This window comes from Puma concolor, chromosome D2 (genome assembly GCF_028749965.1).
Source record: "Puma concolor isolate L17-30 chromosome D2, mPumCon1.1.hap2, whole genome shotgun sequence".
Taxonomy (NCBI): Eukaryota; Metazoa; Chordata; class Mammalia; order Carnivora; family Felidae; genus Puma; species Puma concolor.
This window is the reverse complement of record NC_141677.1, coordinates 27,909,639-27,936,131: the sequence shown is the minus strand read 5'-3', so window position 1 is coordinate 27,936,131 and position 26,493 is coordinate 27,909,639. Positions and strand designations below refer to the sequence as shown.

Genomic DNA, 26,493 nt, shown 5'->3' with positions numbered 1-26,493 from the left:
GTGGTATGTTATTATGTGTGATTGACTAAATCTTTCTACAATCTAAATCTTTATAGGGGGTTATCTCCTGAGAACTCTAGCAGCAGTAAAAGAAAGAAAGAACCTGATTTTAGAGCCATGTAGTTGAGATCAAGTTACATCTTCAGGATGTCATTGTATTTTTATTTATAATGTAGTCAAGGACAGAAGTTGATAACAATTTTCTGCTGCCTTCAAATTAAGATTCTCTCTTTTGAATTGTGGTAACAGAATGTTTCCAGATCTCTGTGTGGCCACTTCAATGGTGTATTCCAGTGGATTCCGAACTCTAGTGTGTGCAGAACCACCGGGAGTCTCACTAAGACAGAGATTTCAGGGCCCCACATCTGAAGAGTCTGAGTTGCTAATTCCGAAGTGAAACCTGAGAACTAACAAGTTCCCAGATGACATTTAATCATTTTATCTATTTGAGATAGTTTCACACAGGTCGTGAGATGAGTCTCTCACTTGTGTTCTGCTCCCAGGAAGAACAGCCTTGCACCCGCACTCTCACTGCCTAGTTCTCCTACCTTCCCAAGAAATATTCCCTGAGTACCGTTACGTCTTCCTTCTAGGCCCCCAAGAACCTCTATTTACTACTCTATGCAGCACTTGCACAGGCTTAAATGAAACCCATATTTAAAAAAAATATTGGGGAACCTGAGTGGCTCAGTTGGTTAAATGTCTGACTTTAGCTCAGCTCATGATCTCATGATTTTGGGTTTGAGCCCCACGTGGGGCTCTGCACTGACAGCACAGAACCTGCTTGGGATTCTCTCTTACTCTTTCTCTGCCCCTCCCCCACTTGCTCGTGCACGTGCATGCGTGATCTCTTTAAACTTTAAAAAACATTAAACTTTAAAAAATTATTTTTTCCACATACTTTCAATACACCTTTCTCTAGTTAGTATCTTTTCTATTTCTCCCCCCTTTTAAAACTCTTACGAACTTTTCAGTTACCTGTTTATTCATCGTCTCACATTTCTCACCTCAACATATTCTCAACCTGTGTCTCTGGCTTCATATCTAAAAGTTCCTAAGAATAATTTTTAAACAACTTTTACTGCAATTCAGACACCATTTGATTTTTAAAAAATCCTCTTGAGTTTTCTTTTTCTAGTTTCTATACCGCCATAATCTCGTGTTTTCCTCTACTTCTTTGACAACTTCTTTTCCATCTGTTTTGCTTATTCTTCTTTCTTTGCATAATAATCAAGTGCTTGAGGTTCCGAATCCTCTAATTTCAATAAGTTCCTTTTCTCACTCTATATCACCCTTAAACAAATTCATTCACTCCGGTGATTTCCATTTTCAGCTATAGGCGAACAACTTCCAAGTTTTTAATTCCAGCTTTGATTAATTTTTGAGTAGCAGACCCACAATTAAACTGCATACTAGGTGCTCTGAATTTAACATACCTGATGCATAATATTCCCCTAAAATGGTTTGTCATTCCAATATTCTCTGTCTCATTGAGGGGTACCATCATCATTTACCCACTCATTCATTCCAGAAACACCTAAGTTATCCTCAACATCTCCTTTCTTTTCACCCAGCTTCATACAATTAGTCACTGAGCTTTGTCAATTTCACCTCTCCTATCCTCAAATTCTCCATCCACCCCAGTGATCCCAGGCTGACTTCATTCAATGTTTTTCCCACTAAAACCATTGCCTTCTTTAACTTCATCTCCTCATTCTAGAAAGAATCATTATTGAACAATGCAATCTAAACATGCTACATTTTCCCTACTTAAAACATGTTTGTCCCTTTCCATTGTTCTTAGGACAAAGCCCAGACTTTATGGCATGACTCACAAGACATTTTTTACCTGTTATTTTAGACCTGATATTTTACCACACTTGTTTACAATTTAAGCATATTGATTACCTTTAAAAATCAAATGATCTTTAAATAATAACTTTAATAAATATTGAATGTACTCTAAATATCATGCCATGCCATATACGACTTGGAAAACATTTCTAATTAGCAAAATTTGAACAATAGAAATATAATTGTAAAAGAGTTTAAAAAAGTGGAATAATAATTTGGGGCCACAAAAGCAGTGTTATATTTTTTAAAAGGAATATGTATAATTACACACTTTCACACACACATATGTGACTTTAGAGAATGACTGATTTGATACCACATGTATATTAAATTGTCTGCAGTTGAACATTGTGATTCTATTAGCTGTCAATTCCACAGAAATAGTCAAATTTGTTTTACAGTGATGAATAACCATAGTCATTCTTTTAAAGAGTTGCAGATCTTTAGAATTTTTTCCGATGGCTATTTCTGAATCTCTCTATTCAACCCAACCAGTAATAAATTGACATTTTTGCTAATGAAGTGATAGTTTGGTACATTTGACACACCTTGTTCATAGATGAAGCATTCATATTTCTCCCTTATCAAATAAGAATCTTTTTTTTAAATTTTATATACTTCTATTGATAGAGGGAAGGAGAGGAAGAGAGAGAGGGAGAAAGTGAATCCCAAGCAGGCTCTGCACTGTCAATGCAGAGCCTGACGTGGGGCACAAACTCACGAAACATGAGATCATGACCTGAACAGAGATCACAAGTTGGATGCTCAACTGACTGAGCTGCCAGGAGTCCGCCCAATAATAATCTTTAAGTTAAATTTATTTAAATCCAACAATATTTTATATTTCATGCATGAGCCTTTCAGAGGTCCTCATATAAGATGGAATGGTAATGACAGCCGTGCTTCTATGAATGTTCTGGCTCAAGAAAAGAAATGTCTTTAGGAAACCTATCATCAACGATTCAAGACCATCAAAGTTAGGATTTACCAAGTCATGCTCTTACTTTTACTATGCTGTCTTATGTATGCTTTTGGTCTCATGCAAGTAAAAAAAAATACTGTCCATAAACAGTATAATTTCTGTATCTTGCCTGTTCAAAAATAAAAGAAGTCAACTATATATTCAATTCTTTTTTATATCTTTTGCTTCAGGCTTTGTAAAGATGTTGCTCATTGACATAACATTATCTTAACCCTCACCATTTTTAATTTTAAAATTACCTCGTGTATGACATGAGTCTGACATATACATTGTAAACCAACAGTGAATCTGACAATATTAGTACTGGAGAATACATGTTTAAATACTTGAGTTTATAATTTATGATGAAGATAAGCTTCCAAATTTAAACATCGCCTGCATATGATTTATTAGCTTTATGTTTAAGTGTAACAAAGAGAACATCAATAGAAAAAGCCATAACTAGTCACTAGTAATAATTAAGCAATAGTTACTTTTCATCTATAAAGTATATTACTATAGACCATTACTCTCAATGAACATGAAATGACTTTGATCAAAGTCTGGGCATACTAAATAATAGTCACATTTTGTTATGTATTATTTCACAAAGGAAAGTGTGCAAATACGGAGAGGTTAGCAAAAAAGGAGAAATATGAATTTCTACAACACTTGATTTCATAATTGTTGGGAAATAATTCTGTGGGGGAGAAATCACCCTCAAAGTTACATTCTCAATATTTACTTACAGACAAAAGGAAGATTAGACAGACACAAAACAATATTAATGTGATCTGAGACAGTCTCCTTTGAGATTTCCATTGTTCATACAATTTTGCCTATGGCAATGACACAATTTATTTGATATACAGCATTAATATGCATGAATAAATAGACTTGATATGAGTATCAGAATAAGCAAGGCTACTGTGATAACATCCATATATAATCCTTAGGCAAACATAAGATAGTGTAAAGCAAACCATTGAAAAGTAGATTCATTAAGAGCTAGCATCATATTTATGTAATTGTTTTCCTTAAATCTACAAGGAAGTTCAACTTTTTTCACTCAAAGATAAAAAAAAAAATTCTGACAAAATCTAAGCTTTGGAAGTCAAAGTATGCTTCTTTTGGATAAAATCCTATTTCAGAATTTGAACTAACAACATAGTTTTTTACTTTATCTGGTTCTACTTAACTGTCAATTATTAATTAGGAATTATCTTGGCTCCCACCAATTATCTTTGAATGACATTAATTATTTCTCAGGTTTCAACAGATTTTTGCCACTCTTTATCTGATGAATTAGCACAATACATATTAATTTTTAAAATAGCATATGATTATTTTCTACTGCTTTCCCTTCACAATGTAAATGTAAATCTTATTAACTTTTCTCAGTTATCAACACAGAAAGCCAATTAAAGTAACAGTAAATGAGAGAGGAAAATAACAAACAAAAAAGAAGTAAGAAACAAAAAAAAAATAAATAGAAGAAAAGAAATTTTCATTGTGTGTTATTGCATATTGAAGCTGACCTAAATCTTGTAAGAATAAAGATAGTGCAATGTATTACCTAATGAAGACTTTTATTTATTTGTTTTGGTCATATATACCACTTTATTAATTATGCAATTGAGTTCTGTGCATAAAGCTAGCGTCAGTGTTCCTGTAATTTTCAGGGAAGGAAAACTCTGACAAATTGTGCGGCAAAGTAACAAGGGAGATGGACGGATTACTACAGAAACAAAATTACTTTAGACCCAGGGTTTTGATCCTTGGGTTTGCCATTCCAGAAAATGGATTTGATATCTCTGGAGCAAGCTTATACCAGCCCCAAATCATGAGATTCACAAGAGACTGACATATAAAGTACAAGTTCCATTTGTTGGTTACAAGGAGAAAAGTAATTCTGACAAACAGGTTGGGATCCTCATGACGGCAGGACTGATGCCTCCCCATAGTCACATCTACCTAGGAAGAAAACAGATAAGGTTGCTTCCAGAACATGAAATCAGAGAGGGAATATGAGTAGGTTATAATTCATAGAATCATTGATCCGTAATAGTCAATTCAGTCATTTTTTTTGCCCAAGAGTACCCCTGCTTATGAACTAAATTATGATTTTTTTTGCATTTAGATAAAAAGCATATCTCAAAAAAGTTCCAAAGTAATATCATGCAGAACATGTTAGAATAGATTTAAAAATTGTACAATATCCATCCAATGAAATATTTATGGCATTGAGAACGATCGAGTAGATATGTGTGAAATAACAGATAAATGTCAAAAAAAAAAAATCCAATGTTGGGCTGCTGGGTGGCTCAGTCAGTTACACAGCCGACTCTTGATTTTGGCTCAGGTCATAATCTTGTGGTTCATGAGATTGAGCCCTGCCCTGTGAGCATGGAGCCTGCTTGGAATCTCTCTCTCCCTCTCTCTCTGCCCCCCTCTCACATGCTCGCTTTCTCTAAAAATAAATAAAAAAATAAAACTTGAAAATAATTTTCAGTGTTGAGTGAAAAAAGCAAAAGGTAATAATCCATTTAGTATAATATTACTGATACAAAATTCAACACATACAAAATGTAACAGTATTATATTTAAAAACACTCATTTATCGTAATACTATTTTTAATACTTTTATCATTTATATTCATTTATGTTTTGAGAGATACAGAGACAGCATGAGCAGGGGAGGGGCAGAGAGAGTGAGACAGAGGGAGAGTGAACCCCAAGCGGGTCGATGTGGGGCTGAACTCACAAAACCATGAGATCATGACCTGAGCTGAAACCAAACGTTGACACTTGAACTGACTGAGCCACCCAGGGGCCCCAGTAATACTATTTTTAAAAGCAGAAGACTCATAAGCGCAAAATTTAGAAATGCACTTGATATTAGAGGAAAGACAGTAGGATTCAAAGGGCACTTGAGTATTGAGAGCTACTTTTTTAGCTCGTTTGATTTTCAGATGTGTTAGTTTTATATGTAGATATTTGTTGGTTATTAATATATCCACATATGAAACCATATATTATATCATATATCCAAGATGATTCTTGGTTGAGATTACATAGGTAGATAAATTCAAAAGGTGGCAAGTACAACTATAGTTCAGTTGACATTCTGGCCACTTGTATTACAATCAGGCTAGTTTTATTCAATGCCATAAACCACAAATTGGAAAAACAATAGCTTTCATCTTTGATTTTATTTTCTTCAGTAGTTTCATTTCAAACGGAGACTGATGAATTTCCTTTTCGTTCTCAATAATTTTTCTTGCCTTTTACTTATTTCCCATCTCCCAGAATGGAACCCTACTTTGTGAAAATTCAGAAACAAAATCTATCAAGCATTAGCTTTTTTTTTTTTTTTTTTTAACATTGGGATGAACATTTTAATCTGACAGTAGCACATAATACCACACAGGCAGTACTTCTAGCTCCAAGAGTCCCCTTCCAGTTTATAAGGAAGTTATCAAAAATAACCAGATTTGCTAGAGCCTGGTCCCCTGTCCCTGGAAGGGACAGGGAATGGAATGGGCAAAGCACTGAGGTCTGCTTTCTTGCCACTCATAGATCCAGTTCTGAGCTCAGCTTTTGTAATCTACCAGCTCCTCAGGCTGAAACCGCAAGCCACTCTCCTTCTCTGTAATCTCCATGGAATTGCTGCATGGATAAGCTTCTCCTGCCAGCTTGGATGCACAAGTTTCAACAGATGATACTAGGCATGGAGCCCACAGGATTGGTCTCCCTGAGCATCACTCAGCCTGCCTCTGCCACATCCAGTCCCTCTAAGATCATGGCAACCACAGGTCCTGATTGCATGGACTTCACCAGGCCAGCAAAGAATGGTCAGTTCTTTAGGTCAATGCAGTGTTCCTTAAAAAGCCTGAATTAATCTCATAGCAATGAAATGGAATCCTTTTTGCTGAAAACGCTTAATCTCCCCAACAAGGTTGTGCTGGACCCCATTGGGCTTGATGGTAATGAAGGTGTGTTCGCTGTTGGCCGTGACCCCTCTAGCTGCTCCGGCTGCAACCAATGGCAACACTTAATGTTAGCTTTTGATGCCACGTATCATTTTCATGTCCTCTACTGGACCATCAAAATAACTGAAAAATTGCAGGCTTTTAAGTGGCCACGTAATTAAGACCAAATATCACGGCTTTGATCTGCCTGGCCTCATGAATTCAGAACCGATGTGGACTTGGGTGCCTAGCCCATATCCACATGGGTAATGACGATAAAATGCCCTTTTTGTAATCTACTCCTACCATGAAGTACATATGAGCCCCGAGGAAAGGAGATATTGTGAGAGTGGATCCTTGGATACACACAAAAAATACCTCAAATAACTTAGATTAAATTACTTTCTTCTGGTGGAATAACAGCCTGAATTACAAATGAATTTAGTTAATCAAAATGAAAAAAAAAAAAAAAAAAAGAGAGAGAGAATGTCTCTTAAAAGCTGAGGTTTTGCTGGGTTCCTGGGTGGCTCAGTCGATTAAATGTCGGACTTCGGCACAGGTCATGATCCCACAGACTCTGAGTTCCAGCCCTGCTTCGGGCTCTGGCTGACAGCTCAGGGCCTGGAGCCTGCTTTGGATTGTCTCCCGCTGTCTCTGCCACTCCCCTACTCATGCTTGCTCACCCTCTCTCAAAAATAAATAAACATTAAACAACTTTTTTTTTTTTAAAGAACTGAGGTTTTGCTTAGGAAGATTTATGCCAAATAAAGATACTTGAGGCATAGAAAATTTGTTTGTAATGCTTTTCATCCATAAACAAAGCCTGATAATAATTTCCTTTTCCATTTGTTTTGAAGATTAATAAGAAAAACAAAATTCTAACTGTTCGGGCTAGCTAGTGACTTCTGCTTAATCCACACAGAGCCATTCACAGATAGAATATGACTATTGGATGTGTTTGCATTATAGGTTTTGCCATAACAAAATTGAGGGTGAGACCTGTGTGATATAGCTAATACCTCCAAAATTCTTGGGCTAAAGCATATTTCTGAGCTTCTCCTGTCCCTGATTATCAACTGGGCATATAGTCACTCCCAAATTCCATAGCATTTTTGTGATCAGTTTTTGACCCAGGGACTTTAGTTATTATCTGTTTACAAATTTGTTTCACATATAGTTCATGGAATACTGGAAAACAACAGTAGTATTATTTTAAATTAATACCAACATCAGTTTAAGATCTATAAATTTTGTGAAGTATTTTCTGATTAAAATGTACTGAAAGAGCTAGCTGGTTTATTCTCCTCCAAATTACTCTTGCCATAAGCACAGACATACTGAAAACTATGAAATTTCAACTGTATTTTGTATGGAAAGACATATACTTAGTTTGTCACTAGAATACAAAAAAGGCCAGAGTGACTATAGCAAAATGAGAGAAAGGAGAATTAGGTCCAAAAATGGGGCCAAAGTGGAGTGGTCATATCCCATGAAGATGTGTAACCTACGCATAGTTTAAATTGTAAAATGAGGTAAAACATGCTAGAATATTTACACTGAGAAATGTGATCAACTTATTCAAGGATCACCCTGGCTGCTAGGTGAAGAATTGAAAATGGAGTGCAGTGCAAATTGATGATGCTACTAAATTTATAATGCTGAATATTCTAGAAATATAAAATCTTCTACCAAAGAATTATGATTTGGTCTACCAATATGTTAAAAACAATATAGTATTGATACAAAAATTGATAGATGAGTTGATGATTTAAAGGTCCTTGGGGCAAAAGTTGACAGAGAAAATAGTGGAAAAGAATGACAGCTCAGAAATTGACCAATGTGTACATAATATATATATATATATATATATATGCATAAGTTTTAAAATACCCAAATTAATTACATTCAGTAATAGTCAAACATTGCTGAAAATTTGGGCCACCTGCATGGCTCAGTCTGTTGCACCATCCGGATCTTAATTTTGGCTCAGGTCATGATCCCAGGGCCATGGGATTAAACCCAAGTCAAGCTCCATGCTGAGCAGGGAGCCTTCTTAAGATTCTCTTCCTCTCCCTCTCTCTCTCTCCCTCTATACTTCTCTGTGGCTTATACTTTCTCTCTCTCTAAAATAAAATTTAAAAACAGCACAAAACATTGTCAAAAATTAAGAAATAATATAAAAAATGTCATTCACATCTTATATCTGAACTTATAGTTTAAAAAATATAAAGAAAAAGATGTGTCTATATATGGAATTTTGTGAAGGAAAGTATTTCCTAAACATATTAAAATTCTTTTAAAGCGACATAGATTTTTTTTTTTAATTTTTTTTTTCAACATTTATTTATTTTTGGGACAGAGAGAGACAGAGCATGAATGGGGGAGGGGCAGAGAGAGAGGGAGACACAGAATCAGAAACAGGCTCCAGGCTCTGAGCCATCAGCCCAGAGCCTGACGCGGGGCTCGAACTCACGGACCGCGAGATCGTGACCTGGCTGAAGTCGGACGCTTAACCGACTGCGCCACCCAGGCGCCCCAGATTTTTAAAGATTATAAAAACACAAAGTCAAAAGTAAAATTAAATGATATATGTACAATAGCAAAACAGTTAAAAAGAATTAGTATCTTTTTTAAGGAAAATTGTCTTATCAAACACAAATGCAAATGGTAATACATCTACAGAAAAGAAGTCCAAGATCATCAAAAGAAAGGAAGATCAGTAAGAATATAAAAATTCCAAATCGTTGTTTATTAAATGTATGCAGATGAAAACAAATACTATGTGCTCATGAGGTGTCAAATTGTCTCTTTTCTAAATATTTTTAAGACAGAGAGAAAGTGTGCACGTGTGTACACACACACACGTGCTGTGTGGGGGGGGGGCTGGGGGGGAGGGCTGGGGGGAGGGGACAGAGGATCTGAAGCAGGCTCTGTGCTGACAGCAGAGAGCCAGACGCGGGGCTGAACTCAGGAACAGTTACATCATGACCTGAGCCTAAGTTGGGCACTCAACCAACTGAGCCACCCAGAGGCTCCTCAAATTTTCGAAATGCTTGTTCTCTCATAAACTGCTAGTGAGAATACTGACTGATAAAAGATTCTTTAGAGAACAATTAGAATTTTAAAATTATGTATTTTTAACTGTAATTACATTTCTACAAATTACGCTGTAAAAATAGAGGATATGTTTAAGGATGTCCCCCAAACAATATTATATTGAGGCATTGGAAATAAACAAGTTATTTAAATAAAGTATGGCAGGACAGGATTAAATAATGTGTAACCAATATTATGGATATTTTCAAAAGGTATTCATGATGCAGACTACTTTCTTGAATGCAGTGTTACCTAAAATTCAGGATGTAAAATGATTGCAACCACATTAAAATCATGCATGTGCTTAGATGTGGCAATGAGGGCAGAGTGTCTATAATCATGGCATTAAAGGCATTTGCTCTGCCCTCAAATTAGGAAGGTCTGGATCAGGGTTCTGAAACCTGCCAGCTGTGTTACCTTAATTCACTCTCTGTGACCTTGGCAATATTAATATGTGCCTAAGCTTGGCTTTACAGAAAATGGAATAATAGTAATATATGGCACTTTGTGAAAATTTATTTCATGATATCATGAAAAGAGAGGAAAAGAGAGCCAATAGCAGTGTTTTACATTTTACATATGATTTCCATTTTGTACGTAAGAAACATTTCTGTTTCCACCAAAAAAAATTAAAAGAATTTGAATATTTACTGTATTTTGGAAGCTTTTTTCTACCCCTTTCATCATATCCCTTACAGTTGCTCCCTGCAAGCAGCTGTTCTCCTTAAATTCATGTCGAGCATTCTTTTGAGCTGTATTAACTGTCTGCTTTTGAACTTTATGCATTTGTGAAAATACCATAAAGTTTCAAACGTAATTCGCTTCCTTTTCTTAATATTACATTTTTAGGATTCATCATGGTTGACACGCATGGCTTGTTGATTTATTTTCACTGTGCATACTATTCATTGAATGAATGTATGACTACTAATATAATCATTCTGTTATTGATGACATTAGGCTGTTTCCACTTTTTTTAGATATTACAACAAACATTCTTTTTTTTTTTAATTTTTTTTTTCAACGTTTATTTATTTATTTTTTTGGGACAGAGAGAGACAGAGCATGAACGGGAGAGGGGCAGAGAGAGAGAGGGAGACACAGAATCAGAAACAGGCTCCAGGCTCTGAGCCATCAGCCCAGAGCCTGACGCGGGGCTCGAACTCACGGACCGCGAGATCGTGACCTGGCTGAAGTCGGACGCTTAACCGACTGCGCCACTCAGGCGCCCCACAACAAACATTCTTATATATGTCTTCTATGCACCCATGCCAGATTATCTATAGATATCTATAGAATTGAAATTGTTGGGTTGTGCGCACACAGAGACACACACACACACACACACACACACACACACACACCTTAAAGGAGAGGTGTACAAAACAATACGTGGCTCCTGACACTATTCAAAACAGAGATAGTTTTGTAGAGAGGGAGCTTTGTCTGTAATGCCGAGAACTTAAAATTAACACATCCCCACTAGAAAATGGTATGTTCTAACAATGCTTTTGTAGAACCCAAATGTTCTATCTGGCTGACACATTTCGCATTTGAGGTTACTGATGTGATAGTATCTCCTCTCGTGGGTACTATTTTCCCCGCCCATATCCATGCTTTAGGCATGAAGTGAAAGAAACAGTGATTTCTCAAATAGCAAATGTTTCAGGCAAGCCATTTTCTTTGTTTAAGCGTAACATCATCAATTCATTATCAGCATTATTGTTGACGATATATACTCTATTAGTTTATAAAACCTAACCAGGTATCAATAGCTCAACCACCATCAGCATTTCCTTGACTGCTTTATGCTATGGATTGAGTGGGCTGTGTATTAATTCCAGTTTTGTTTTAATGATACAGAGAGACGTGCTCGGGCTTTTAAATTACTGCAGCAATGCAGCTGGAAAAATTAAAGCAATTTCACCTCGAACCGAGGTAAACAAATCATTTTCACCCCGTTTTCAGCTTTCATTCCTTCAAAAAGGTATAGGACAGCAGCCTTTTTTTACAGCATATTACAACATTAATTATTCTCTGGATAAAAATAAGGAATAAAGAACACAGTGGGTGAGGTATTTTTAACTGGATTTGAACATGGATAATTAACAGGCAAGAAATGATGTTTCTGCTCGTAACTAATTTTTTATTATAATTTCTTTTGTTGGAAAATGTGCAAAACTTTGGTTTCTCTCAATCTCTGAATGGCTCCCATCTATTCTAAAGCTGAGAGAAAAATCTGTGAAATGTTTAGAAAAACTTCCTAAATATTAGTGTCTTTGGACACTAATGTGTTCATTGTGAAAAGAAGGGGGGGAATCACATAAAAGCGATTCCAACTAAAAATAGCTATGCTATATTGGTTTAGCTGAATTATAGCCAGGAGAAAATTTTAACAGGAGAAGGGATGAGAACAATAGTCATCATTCCAGACTCTAAAAAAAGGACAGAGGAGTATCCTGGTATAAGCTGTAAAAATTTGTATGATTTTTACAAATCTTTTTTTTTTTTTTTTCAAGTGGATACTGCTGAAATAAGTCTAGGTTTGCCTTGAACATGCAGGGGACACACTCTGAAGTCTTTCCCTTATTTACCAGGGTGACCATGGGTCACCATGACTTGGACTGTCTGAGACCATCCTAAGGGACAACCTTGGTGAGGATGGAGAAGGGATAATTGAGGACAATTGACCTAACTAAATAAGGTAACTAAAACAAGGCAAGGCACTTTTCTGTATTAGACATCAACCTGTCTGAATGTATGAGAAGATCTAAGTAATGATCGTATCTAAATTGATTTTAATTTTTCTCATGTAACAAGAACTGAAAAGTATTTCATCTGGGGCCAATATGGTGGTTTGAGAATGTGGTCAGTGACACAGTACTGTCAAAACTTCCACTCAGTCATCTTGGGATGCTGGTTTATATCCTCCATCTTGTCACCTCATGGTTACATAACAGCTGCTTTACCACCACCATCTTCATTTTAGGAAAAAGTGAAAGGTCATGCCAGTGAGAGGCCCTTCTCTTACAGAGGACTTTCCTAGGAGGCTCTTCCAATGACTTCTACTCTCATCTTATTTTTCACAAGATTATATTACAACAGACGTCTTTGTTCCCGCCTTTTGAAAGAACTATTACAATTGTGAAATAAGATGTACTGAATCATGTTGGTAAACAGATCTTTTTTCACGAATTAAAAAAAGTTATAACCAAACTCCTACATGCAGAGGGCACAATATAGTTGCCAACCTGGGGGTGGAGGAAAGGGGGATATGCTGGTCAAAGGGTAAAACATTTAGTTATAAGGTGAATAACTTTCAGGGATCTAATATAAAGTCAGATGACTATACTTAACCATACTGTATCATACACTCGCAAGTTGCTACAAGAGTAAATCTTAAATATATCATCATTAGAAAAAAGGTTATTGTGTGAGTTGATGCAAGGTGTTAGCTAATGCTATAGTTGTAATCATTTCACAACATTTAAGTGCATCAATTCAGCACATTTTGTACACTTTAAATTTATGCAATATTATATATCTCATAAACACTGAAAAAAAGGAAACTACTCAAAAACTGAGAGGGGCACGTGGGTGGCTCAGTCAGTTAAGCATCTGACACTTGATTTCCACTAAGGTCATGAAAGATCTCACGGTCCTGAGATTGAGGCTGGCATTGGGCTCTGTGTTGGGTGTGGAGCCTGCCTGAGATTCTCTCTCTTCTCCTTCTGCCCCTCCCCTCTCTCAAGAGAGAGAGAGAGAGAGAGAGAGAGAGCAAAGTTATGATTAACTTTATTTGTCCACCTGGTGGGTGTTTTTTGGATGACATTAATGTTTAATTCGGTGAACTCTGAGTACAGCAGATTGTTCTCCATAGTGTGGATGGGCCTCATCCAATCAGCTGAAGTCTTGCATGTAACAAAAAGGCCAGCCTCCCAATTCTCCAGAAAACAGCTGGTTGGCTTCATCAGTTCTCCTAGATCTCCAGTCTGCTCACTCACACTGTGTATTTTGTACTCATTAACTTGTGTAATCACATGATCCAATTACTTACAATAAATCTCCTATTTAGGCACGTATTGTATTGTTTCTATTTCTCTGGAGAACTGGAATAATATGAGAGTCCTATGAATGGAGTCAATGAATGGAGCTCCACATGCATGGAGCTTTATGTCTTCTCCAAGCTCTTCCATTCCTATGATGATATTTTTTCTTGCCCTTGATCAGTATTTTACATTCTTCTTCATACAGATTTTCTGCTTTTCTTCTTAAATTTATTCTTAAGTACTTGAAACTGTCTTGTTTTCCATCCATCATAACTCCTGATTATTATTTACAATCATGCAGGCTCTTTTTTTCTGCATATTAATTTCATACCTAGCCACTTCACAAAATCATCTCACTTTTTGTACTAATTTTACATATAATTATTTTTAGAATTTCAAGCGTACAAAAATATTGAAAACTAATGATAATTTTATGCCAACTTTTTAAAATGTTTACCCATTATGTTGTCTCTTTCTTAATTGCTTGACTAGTACCTGCGGTATAATAGCATCCTTGTCCTTGACATTAAAAGAAATATTTCTCAAATGTGATACAATATTTTAAAATAACAAGAAAAATAGTAAGCTTTTGCAGGTTGAAGCCACCTTTTGTCTTCATATTTCTAGCCTACCAAAATCACCACCATGACTACAAATATAATGGTATACAATAGGTATAAAAATATAACTTTTAGTGAAATAAATGACAAAAACCATGAGGTCCATTTAGCAACCCCTTTCTACCATCACACTTTATAATCTCATCAATATCCTCAAGACATTTGACTGCCAGTTACCTTGTTTCAAAGTGGGCAGAATTTCCTCTCTTGCTCATTTAGTGTTTTGAGTGTTTTTGCAGAGGAGATCTCAAAGATCACATCTTGTGCTCTCAAGGTCAGAGAGTATTTCCGTTAAATAGTTCTTTCTGTGATCATGTTATTACTTGCACATGTGCCAGGTGAATGGTGGAGGTTTAGACCTCTCAATATACCGCCACTATTCCCTGCATCACGAATTCCATCCTCTTCAACAACCAGCCACCCGAAGTGGCCTTATTGGCATATCTACTTCTTTCTCCCCGAAGAACATGTTCTTTTAGCAGCGGCTCCAAACCCTCCATTGCAAGGAAATTAGATGTACTACTGTTCTATTTTTCATAGTTTTATTGCACAATTATTGTGTCCCTCTGAAATTCATATGTTGAAGCACTAATCTCCAAAGTGGTGATATAGGATGTGGAGCCTTTGGGAAGTAATTAAGTTTTTATGCCATCACTAGGGTGGAGCCTTTAGAAAAAGAGAAGAAAATACCAGGATTTCCTTTCTCCAGCACGTGAGGCTATAAAAGAAGGTGACCGTCAGCATCCGCAATCTGGAAAGAGGGCCTTCACCGTGAGTCAAGTCTACTGGAACCTGGATGTCGAAACGCCTAGCCTCTGGAAGTGTGAGAAAAAATTGTGTATTGCTGAAGCCAGCCAGTCTATGGTATTTTGGTAACAGCAACCCAAACTGACAGACGCATATGTTCTCAGATTTTTCTGAAACCAGAGGTGAAGTTAAGCTAGGAAATCTTGCCAAAATACATACAGCATTCCATTTATTATATTTTTGTTACACAGATGGCACACAGATGCTCAGGGATTAAGTAAATTCTGAAAAATCAATCACCTAGCTGGTAAGTGTTAGAGCCGTGATTCATACCCAGAACTGTCTGAAGCCAAAGCACTTGTTCTTTCTGGTATACTACATTCTTTGTAAGAACTGGAATATAGCTGGGGCACCAGGGTGGCCTAGTTGGTTAAGCGATTGACTCTTGATTTTGGTTCAGGTCACGAACGCATGGTTTCATGGGTTCGAGCCCTGCCATTGGGCTCTGAACGCTGACCACACACAGAACCTGTTCGGGATTTTCTCTCTCTCTCCCTCTCTCTCTCTGCCTCTCCCCCACTTGCGCTCTTTCTCTCAAAAAATAACAAACTGGAATAGAGCCAAAAATATAAATAATGTTGCCATTAAATTGTATAAAATCAATAACAATGAATCAAATTACATGTCATCATAGAAAACTAGCACATTGGAGCTACACGCCTATCTACGGAGTTTGGCACTAGGGTGGACAGACTATCTTATCTTAAAGGAGAGAGAATACTGTAAGAAATATTTTGAGAGATTTCAAATACATAAAAATAGAGAAAGAATGCAATAGAGCCTTTCTTCTCCGTGGACACGTCATCCAGTTTCCACAACTACTATCCCATGGCCATCCCATACCATCTTCTCCCTGGCAAGGTATTATGTTCCAGTAGATCCTAGGCTTCCATTCCATTTCACCTGCGAATAGTTCAGTAGTATCAATAAAAGATTAGACTTTAACAACAACATAAAAATGATACCATAACCATACCCTTAAAAACACACTAAACAATTATCACTAACAGTCAGTGAAGATTCAAGTTTCCCCGGAAATCTCAAAAATGGATTCTTTGAATCAGGATCTAATCAAGATTTTCTCACTTTAAATATTTTTTAATCTCATTTTTACTCCCTACCTTTTTGTTTTCCCTGTACTTTTTTGTTGTTGTTGTCATTAAGAAACCATGTTGCCATTACATTACTTTGCTGGGGTTTACAAAATTGTGACATATTAATTCAACTATTTTTCTTAATTTATTATATGCATATTTTTTGTAAAAAAAAAAAAAATCTCCCTTAACTGTTTGAACACCCTGAGGTCAGAGGTCATACAACACAGATAGGGTAAAAATTCGACTTTTCCTCCCATAAGTACTATTTTTTAGGAAAGTAGCCAATGAGGTGTTTTTTTGTTTGTTTTTGTTTTTGTTTTTTGTTTTTTGTTTTGATCTGCAAACTATTACAAATACTTAGATTTAAATATATTTGATACAATTCACTCTAAGACTATTACTTTCACTGCTTCCTAAGTAGTCCTATTTTTGGCCAATAGTAGTCTCTTTACCTTTGTTCCTGGACCCTCAGTCAATTTTCATAACTACTTTGCATTCTGATCCACCATGTTATGGGAATCGGGCTTATCTTGCATGCTTCTCCCATTTTTGGAATCAGCCATTTTTTTCATACATCTTTGTATTTATTGGGAAGTAGTTTTTCAGATACCGTAGTCTGGTTTATGGGTGTTCTTTGCTACTATGTGTGTTTGTTTTGGAGAAAATATACCCTAATTCATACTTATATCTCAAGATTAAATTTGGGAGAATAGAGTTTTGTATTTGATATGTTTGATTTAGTTTGCATCTATTTTCTCTAATGATAATAATATTGCATCGAATTATGAAATTTATGATAATTAGTGAAACAATATATGACATAATAACTTAAACATTTAAAATTTAATTATGTAAAGAGATGTTAATAAAGTGAAAGATAAAGATAATATGAAATGTCATAAAAATCCCAACAGCAGTGTGTATTCCTGTGTGTGTGTATGCATGCGTGTGCATGTGCAATAATTAAAACATTTGTTTGGAAGTACAAACGATTTTAAATAGCTAAGCAAATGTTTAAGAAAGAAAAAAAACTTTTTTCCAGTTATCTGTTCTTAAAATAGTGCATAGTAGGAGGAGTACAAATTACTATTTTGTAAAATCATTTGAAATATTCTTTTCTGGGATTTTTTGCCATCTTGATACACAGGATATTTATTTCATTTTGGCTTTAATTTTAAAATTCAATTAATTTTTTGAAATATATGTTAATTTTTATATCTGTATTTGACTTTGAGGTCATAAATGTTCCACATAGTTTTATCTATCCATACATATATGTATTTACAAGTTATAAAGTCAACTTCACAAATTAAGGTATAGTTAGAGAAATATAGGCTCTCTTCGGCTTCTACTGTTTTTCCTATTTTTTTCCTTTCTCTTTTTTTTTTAATAACCATGGGCACAATATTTCTTTAAATTTTTTTAATGTTTTTTTTGAGAGAGAGGGAGACAGAGTGTCAGCGGGGGAGAAGCAGAGAGAGAGGCAGACACAGAATCTGAAGCAGACTCCAGGCTCTGAGCTGTCAGCTCAAACCCATGGGGCTCAAACCCATGAACCATGAGATCATGATCTGAGCCAAAGTTGGACATCTAACCGACTGAGCCACCCAGGCACACCTCTTTGGTTTTCTACAAAATATTTTGGAGATTACTCCATAGAATTTGGATAGCACTATGTTTACACTGTTTCTTACTGGCAAACATTTATGCTGCTTGTGGTCTTTTTGGTAGCACAGAAAAACTACAATGGAGAGCTTTTTGGAAAAGTCTTTCCAACTTTTTCTGGGTATATCTACAGGAGAGATTTCTTGTATGTGGGATCACTGTATCAAAGCTTGAATGTATAGGTAATTTTATTAGGTACTGTGTGATTCACTTCCATGGGTGCTGTGTGATTTTGCATTCCTCACAGCAATCTGTAGAGTGTCTATTCTCCATAGGAACATAAATATGTTTTCAAGTTTTGTGATTTCTGCCAATGTGATACATACATATCTCTTCATAGTTTATTTTGAAATTCTTTTCAAGCACAGTTGAGCATCTTTTATGTGATCAGGAGCCACTTCACTTATATTTATTTGTGACCACTCTGATTACATGTATGTAACATTTATAACTTTATTTATATTATTATATATATATATTATATATATTATATATAGTATATATATTATATATACTATATATAATATATAGTATATATAATATATATTATTATATAACTTATTTATATATACATATATATAAATATATATAAATATATAAATATATATAATATATATAAATATATATATATATAAATATATAGCTTAATTTATATTAAGTAGATGATAGAAAGTGATGAATGGATAAGTGGATAGATAGACAAAGAGTTATTAACTATTACAAATTTAATTATTTTTCTTTAGTTATTATTTTATTTGCTTATGATGCTCCTGTCTGCAATGCTTTTTTTTTCAGCATCACTAAGTCCAAATTATCACTTCTTTCTTTTTTGTATCTAAATTTTAACTCACAATTATAAAACTTTCTTTATATAAAAGTAATATAGCATTCAATTTATATTTTCTCTAGCATTTGTATGGATATAATTTATACCTATAAAATTGCACACTATTTTAAATGTATAATCTGATGAGTTTTGACAAATGAAACGCTTAACCACTATTCCACTTGACATTATAACCATTCCATCATTCCAGAAAGCTCCACTGCAGCATTTTACAATCTCTCAACCATTTTATACTATAGGCAACCACCTAACCACATTTTATCTAGACTGATGTCTTTGGTATTCATCAGTGATGAGAGTATCTGACATTCTTTTAAAATATTGTTGACGATAAACATTTCTATTCCCAACTAATGGCTATTGTAAATAAAGATTTATTGAAATTCACGTGAAATACTTGTATGAAAAATACTTTCTTTCTCTTGGGAAAACACCTGGGCGTGGAATTGGTAGCTCCCATGATAAGTGCTTTAGCTATGCACAACCTGCCAAACTTCATTTCCAAAGTGTTTGTACCATTTCATAGTTTGAGCAGCAATGCAAGAGAGTCTTAAATGTTTCACATCCTCACCAATACCTGATATTGTCAATCTTCCTAAATGTAGCCCATGCAGTGAGTTTTTAGTGATATATTAAAATGTTTGAAATCTCCACTTCTCTGATTACAAATTATGTTAAGCTTACTTCAAAGAGCTTATTGGATATTCATAAATCTTTAATGAAATGTCTTCTCAAGTCTTTTTCACTCGTCTGAAAGCTTGTTGATTTTACTATTGAGTTATTGGAGTTATTTATATATTATGTTTAAAATTCTATTGTTTGGTATATGAACTATGAATGTATTTTCCTAGTCTGTGACTTACTCTTTTTCTTTTTTATAGTATTTTTTGAGGAGTAGATTTAAATTTCAATGTAATTTACTTTTCTTTTAGGTCTACAATATATTCCAAGTGTTTGCTGCTGTTGTTGTTGTTTTTGAGTATGGTGTTAGGCAGGGGTCAAGCTTAGAGTCTTTCCATAGATATATATCCAGTTGTTCAGCGTCATGTATTGAAAATACTAAACATTAAATATTTAATGACATTTGTGCCTTTGTTGAAGATTAAATGACTACATATGTGTGGGTCTATTTCTTTATGTTCTGTTCTTTTGATCACATGTTTTTAATTACTCTATGTCTTGAAGTAAAGTAGTTTAAGTTCTCCATCTTTACTCTTCACTATTTTATATCCTTTGCATTTCCAAGTGCGTTTTTTAATTACCGCCCAAATTTTCAGATGTGTGCAAGTGCATGCACACCAACACACACGTGCACCTTTACACAACCACTGGGATTTTGATGGCACTTTCTTTGTATCCTTACTGAGGAGAATGCATCTCTCAAATCCTTGAGTTTTCTAATCACTGAACACATTATGTGTGTATATTTTATTTGGATCTTCCTCAAATTCTTTTAATAACATTTTGTTTTTCTTAGTGTAGGAATACTGAATATTCTTTATTAAATTTGTTCCTGAGTATCTTATGTTAAACATTTTTTTATTATTTTCCAATAATTGTATATCACCTCAATTTTTGCTGCTGACCCACGAAATATCATTGAATTTTGTAAATTACCTTATATCCTGAGGTTTTCTTTAATTTAGTTATTGTCCCATCAACTAAGTCAGTGAATTTCATCCCTGAGGAAATCTTCTCCTACATAGTTATGCCCATATATCTCAATTGCAGAAAAGATCCAGAGAGGAATATTGGTTGGATGGAAAATAATATTTAAGGAATTTGATTTATTTATTTTTCTTATCTGAGTATCATTGAAACACAATGTTACATTAGTTTCAGGTGTACAATATAGTGATTCAACTTCTCTATACATTAAGCTATGGTCACTACAAGTGCAGCTACCATCTGTCACCATACAATGCTATGATATTATCACTGCCCATATTCCTTGTGCTGTGCCTTTTATTCTTGTGTTGTGTTCATTTTGTAACCGGAAATCTTAGAAAAGAATACAGGCAGTAATTTCCCTGACATTGGCTATAGCAACGTTTTTCTGTATATGTCTCCTGAGGCAAGAGAAACAAAAACAAAAATAAACTCGTGGGACTACCTCAAAGTAAAAAGCTTTTGCATAACAAAGGAAACTATCAGCAAAACAAAAAGGCAACCTGCTGAATGGGAGAAGATATTTGCAAATGATGTATCTGGTAAGGCGTTAATATCCAAAATATATAAAGAACTTATACAACTCAACATACACACACACACACACACACACAAATACGATTAAAAAATGAGCAGAGGACCTGATAGACATTTTTCCAGAGAAGATATGCAGATGGCCAAACAGACACATGAAAAGATGCTCAACATTATTAATCATCATAGAAATGCAAATCAAAACCACAATGAAATATCACCTTATATCTGTAAGCATGACTAAAACCAGAACGACAAGAAATAATAAGTGTTGGTGAGGATTTGGAAAAAAGGAACCCTCATGCGCTGTTGATAGGAATGTAAGTTGTTATAGCCACTTTGGAAAACAGTAAAGAATTTTTTTTAAGTTTATTTATTTTGAAAGAGAAAGAGAGATGGGGGAGGGGCAGAGAGAGATTGAGAGGGAGAATCTTAGGCAGGATTCATGCCCACTGCAGAGCCCGACTCAGAGCTGAATGTGGGGCTCAATCTCACCACCATGAGAGCATGACCCGAGCTGAAATCAAGAGTCAGACACCCACTGATTGAGTCACCCAGGCACCTCAAAACTGTATGGAATTTTAAATAGGTTATTGTTTCAATATAAAATTGAGGTTATTAATAAAATGTCTATATATTTCCAAGGACATGAGTTGAAAAAAAATTTGATAGACATGAAGCTAGAAGAAATATTTGACATTGTATAACAGATAACATATTTTACTTATCATTGCTGGTATTACACTGAAAATTTTGGATCTACTCTTACGCATCATTTTATTTTTTAAGTACATTTAAATAGCTCCAAATTTTAGCCATTTTAAGAGAGTGAACGTTCTACATAGTATTCATTGCAAAATGGAGATATTTATTTGGTAACTCCTTTTTAATTTTTTTTTATTTCATTTTGGTAAGAACATTTAACATGAGATCTGCCCTTTTAGCACATTTTATAAATCTTTTCTTTTTAATGTTTATTTATTCAGAGAGAGAGCGAGAGTGGGGGAGGGGCAGAGAAAGAGGGGGACAGGATCCCAGGTGGGCCCTATGCTGACAGCAGAGAGCAGGATGCTGTTCTCAAACCCACAAACCATGAGATTATAACCTGAGCCAAAGTCAGATGTTTAACAGACTGAGCCACCCAGGTGCCCCTGCCCTTTACCACATTTTTAAGTATACAATAAGTGTTATTGACTGTAGGTACAATGTTGTACAGAAGATCTTTAGAGTTGATTTATCTTGTTATAACTGAAACTGTATACCTGTCATTAGCAACTTCCCACATCCCCCTGCCCCCACCTCTGGTAACTAACATCACACTATTTGAGTCTATGCATTTGTCTATGGTAGATACCTCTTACAAGGGGAATCCACATTATTTTTCTTTCTAAGACTGGCTGATTTCACCTAGAATAATGTTTTCATTTTTTTTTCTTTCAATGTTTGTTTATTTTTGAGAAACAGAGACAGAGCATGAGTCAGGGAGGGGCAGAGAGAGGGGGAGACACAGAATCTGAAGCAGCCTCCAGGCTCTGAGTTGTCAGCACAGAGCTCCATGTAGGACTCAAACCCACAAACCGCGAGATCATGACCTGAGCCACCCAGGTGCCCCTAACATAATGTTTTCAAGATGGCTCCATACTGTCACAATGGTAGGATTTCCTTTTTATTTTTTTAGGTTGAATAATGTTCTATTATATGTATATGCTGCATTTTCTTTCTCCTTTCATCCATTGATGGATATTTAGGTTGTTTCCACATCTTGGCCATTGTGAATAGTACTACAGTGAACATGGAAGTGCTAATATCTCTTTAAATTGTTTGGATAAATGCCCAGAAGTAGGATTATTGAATCATATGGTAGCTTTATTTTTTATTTTTTTGAGGAAGCTCCATATTGTTTTCCTTAGTGACTATACCATTTTGGATTCCTACCAATAAGGTGTAGAGGATTCCAATTTCCTTACATTCTAGTGCACACTTGTCTTTCATGTTTTTTTTTTTAACGTTTATTTATTTTTGAGACAGAGAGAGACAGAGCATGAATGGGGGAGGGTCAGAGAAAGGGGGACACAGAATCCGAAACAGGCTCCAGGCTCTGAGCTGTCAGCACAGAGCCCGACGCAGGGCTCGAACTCACAGACCATGAGATCATGACCTGAGCCGTAGTCGGCCCCTTAACCGACTGAGCCACCCAGGCGCCCCTTGTCTTTCATGTTTTTTTGTTTGATAGTAGCCCTCCTAACAGGGTGAGGTGATATCTCATTGTGGTTTTGATATCCATTTCCTTGATGATTATGTTGAGCAGATTTTCTTATACCTGTTTGTTTTCTATGGAGAAATACCTATTCAAATTCCTTGCCCATTTTAAAATCAGGTTAGTAGGGTTTTTTTGTTGTTGTTGTTCTTGTTTGTTTTGTGTGTGTATGTGTGAGCATGTTGTTTTTTGTTTTTTGTGGGGTTTTTTTGCCATGGAGTTTATTTGATAACTCAGATTTTTTTTCTTTTTTTTCATTTTTGCATATATATTTTGCATAAAGTAATCATATACACTGTTGTTTTTATCATTAAGATTCTTCCCAATTTTCTTTCTTGGATTTTTACTCTCTAAAGAGAGACTGATGCTTTTTTTTTTTTTTTTTTTGAGAGACTGACACATTCATAACTTCAGTCTTTTAGTAAGTGCATAAACTTCATAAACCCTGGGTATAGCATTGAAAACCTGCCTAAGGGATCACTGGGGAGGTAGGAAGGATTTCTGAATTCTCTTAATGCTAACAGATTTTACGCACTTTATCACCATATACTGTGATGTTTTCTACAAGAAAATAAAATAGTTTTAAATCATGTTTTGAAAAGATTACCAACTCACATTTTGGAGAGCATGCTCTGATTCCTTCAGTAAGTCATCTGGGCATCTGTGAAATAAAGAATTTGGACTGAATGATTGAGAATTCATCTGTACAGTTTTGTGATTGCTTAACTTCTTTCAGAGATAGAAATTTAAAAGCTGCTGTTATCTTATTGTAATTAACAAAACAGAATACGGTGGAGTCAGCCATTCCACACAGTGGATTACCATCACACATCACTTGGGTCAACTAACCAAGGCTTTATTTTGCTTTTTAAATGCTATCTCATTGGGTAAATAAACTTGAAATTACAAAATGTTTTTATAATTAAAGGATCTTAGCCAATTCAAAAATAAGCAAGTCCCAATATATGACTTTACACAATTTCTATGTGTTTTTAAATTATTTGGTTTCATGCATATATTTATGCTATTCTATATTAATCTTTATTTTTCCAGTTCTGGGACTTAAATCTGCACCTCTTACTGTTCTCCCTTTTCTGTTATTACTATCACATATATCCCAGGCATCACTGAAGAAAACTTTACTCCAATTTTACCTTCTTTTTTCAAAAAAAATTTTTAACGCTTTTTAGTATTTACTTTTGAGAGAGAGAGAGAGAGAAAGAGCATGAGCAGGGGAGGGGTAGAGAGAGAGAGAGAGACACAGAATCTGAAGCAGGGTCCAGGCTCTGAGCTGTCAGCACAGAGTCCGACGTGGGGCTTGAACCCGCAAACCATAGGATCATGACCTGAGCCAAAGTCAGACGCTCAACCGACTGAGCCATTCAGGTGCTCCAATTTTACCTTCTTTTAATGCACATCCAGTTAATCATGATATCCTAGAGCTTCCGCTACTAGAAGCTGATACCATCCAGTTTTTATCTTTATTAAATGAAATTTAAAATAATTATGATAGCATGATCAGCTCAGATCTATGTAAATTTACCTTTACAACTTTCTTCAAAACACTCTCTCCTGATTTGCCACACATACCTAATTTCTCTTCCTTAATGTGTCTTTCTCTCTACCCATCACATGCCCACCTGCATTTATTCAGATATTTTCTTTTATACTTGATATATATTCCATTGTTTTCTATTTAAAACAGTCAGTAAAGGGATACCCACTTCTTACACCACCTCCTTCTTTATTGACATCCATTAGTTAAAGATAATTTTCTCTCTTCTGAGGTCTTTGACACTTTGTTTGCTATTTATTCACTAGTTAATTTTTTCATGTATTTATTTGTTGACTTGTGCTTGTTTTGTCCATTTGGGACATAGAAACATGACACATTTTTCCTCTACCTGTGTAATTTCATTATCTCACTTAAGTTGCTCAGTGATATTGAAAAATTGGTCCTATTATTATCGTTTAGAAGATTATCTAAATGAGGCTTGGGAAAGTTAACTAAATTGTGAATGGTGATATCGCTAATATAACCACAATGGTGAGAACTTAAAGTCAAGTCCTGTGCATTCTGCACATTGTTTCTGTTGCTGTAATTTCCAACAATGCTTCATTATAAAGAAGCCTTTTCATTGAGATTGTTTTTTTCTAAATGAAATTCCTCAAGAATTGTGATCCCCAGGAAAGCCTCACGAGCTGCGCCTTGAGGAGGATTCATCTCATCAGTCTACCAAATATCCAGCATAATACTATGTCCTTGGGAAGATGTAAGAGCCGCATTTTAGAATTTTCAATTTAACTAGGAATATTTGACAAACACTGATAGAAACGAAACATATCACATCTATCCCTCAGTCCAACGATTCTGATATTTTCTTCTGCCAATAGATAAAGGCCATTAATAGAAATATATTGAATAAAAATCATTAATAGAAATATACTTTTATTAATTTTATGGAAAAATAGAATACATCTCATCCTAAACAAAAAATAAGTCAAACAATTATTACAAATAAAAAATATCAGCAGAACTAAAAACAGTAAGTATGTATAAGTAAAGAGCCATTTGAACATGAACATATAGTTTGTGCATAATATGGAATATGATAGCATTATGCTATAATCACCAGCAGGAAGAAAGAAGCTGACAGTGTGTGATGGGTGGTGGACAAGAGATATGAAAGAATCATTTGTAAGAAAGTGCAATCATATTTTTTCTCAAGTTCATTAATTTTTTCAATAATTTAGGACCTTTGTTTATACGTAATATGTACTTAATATGCCCCTTTGAAACAGCACACCTGTATCCCTTGGATAAATACCTAGTAGTGCATGCTAGGAATTAACCCAAGGGATACAGGAGTTCTGATGCACAGGGGCACTTGTACCTCAATGTTTATAACAGCACTCTCAACAATAGCCAAATGATGGAAAGAGCCTAAATGTCCATCAACTGATGAATGGATAAAGAAATTGTGGTTTATATACACAATGGAGTACTACGTGGCAATGAGAAAGAATGAAATATGGCCCTTTGTAGCAACATGGATGGAACTGGAGA

At 35.2% G+C, this 26,493-nt stretch overlaps 1 pseudogene; it reads right to left on the bottom strand.

Moving 5' to 3' along the window:
- Window positions 1-6,312: 6,312 nt before the first annotated feature.
- Window positions 6,313-26,493, bottom strand: part of LOC112854402 (nucleoside diphosphate kinase A pseudogene) — a 33,401-nt pseudogene continuing 13,220 nt past the window's right edge.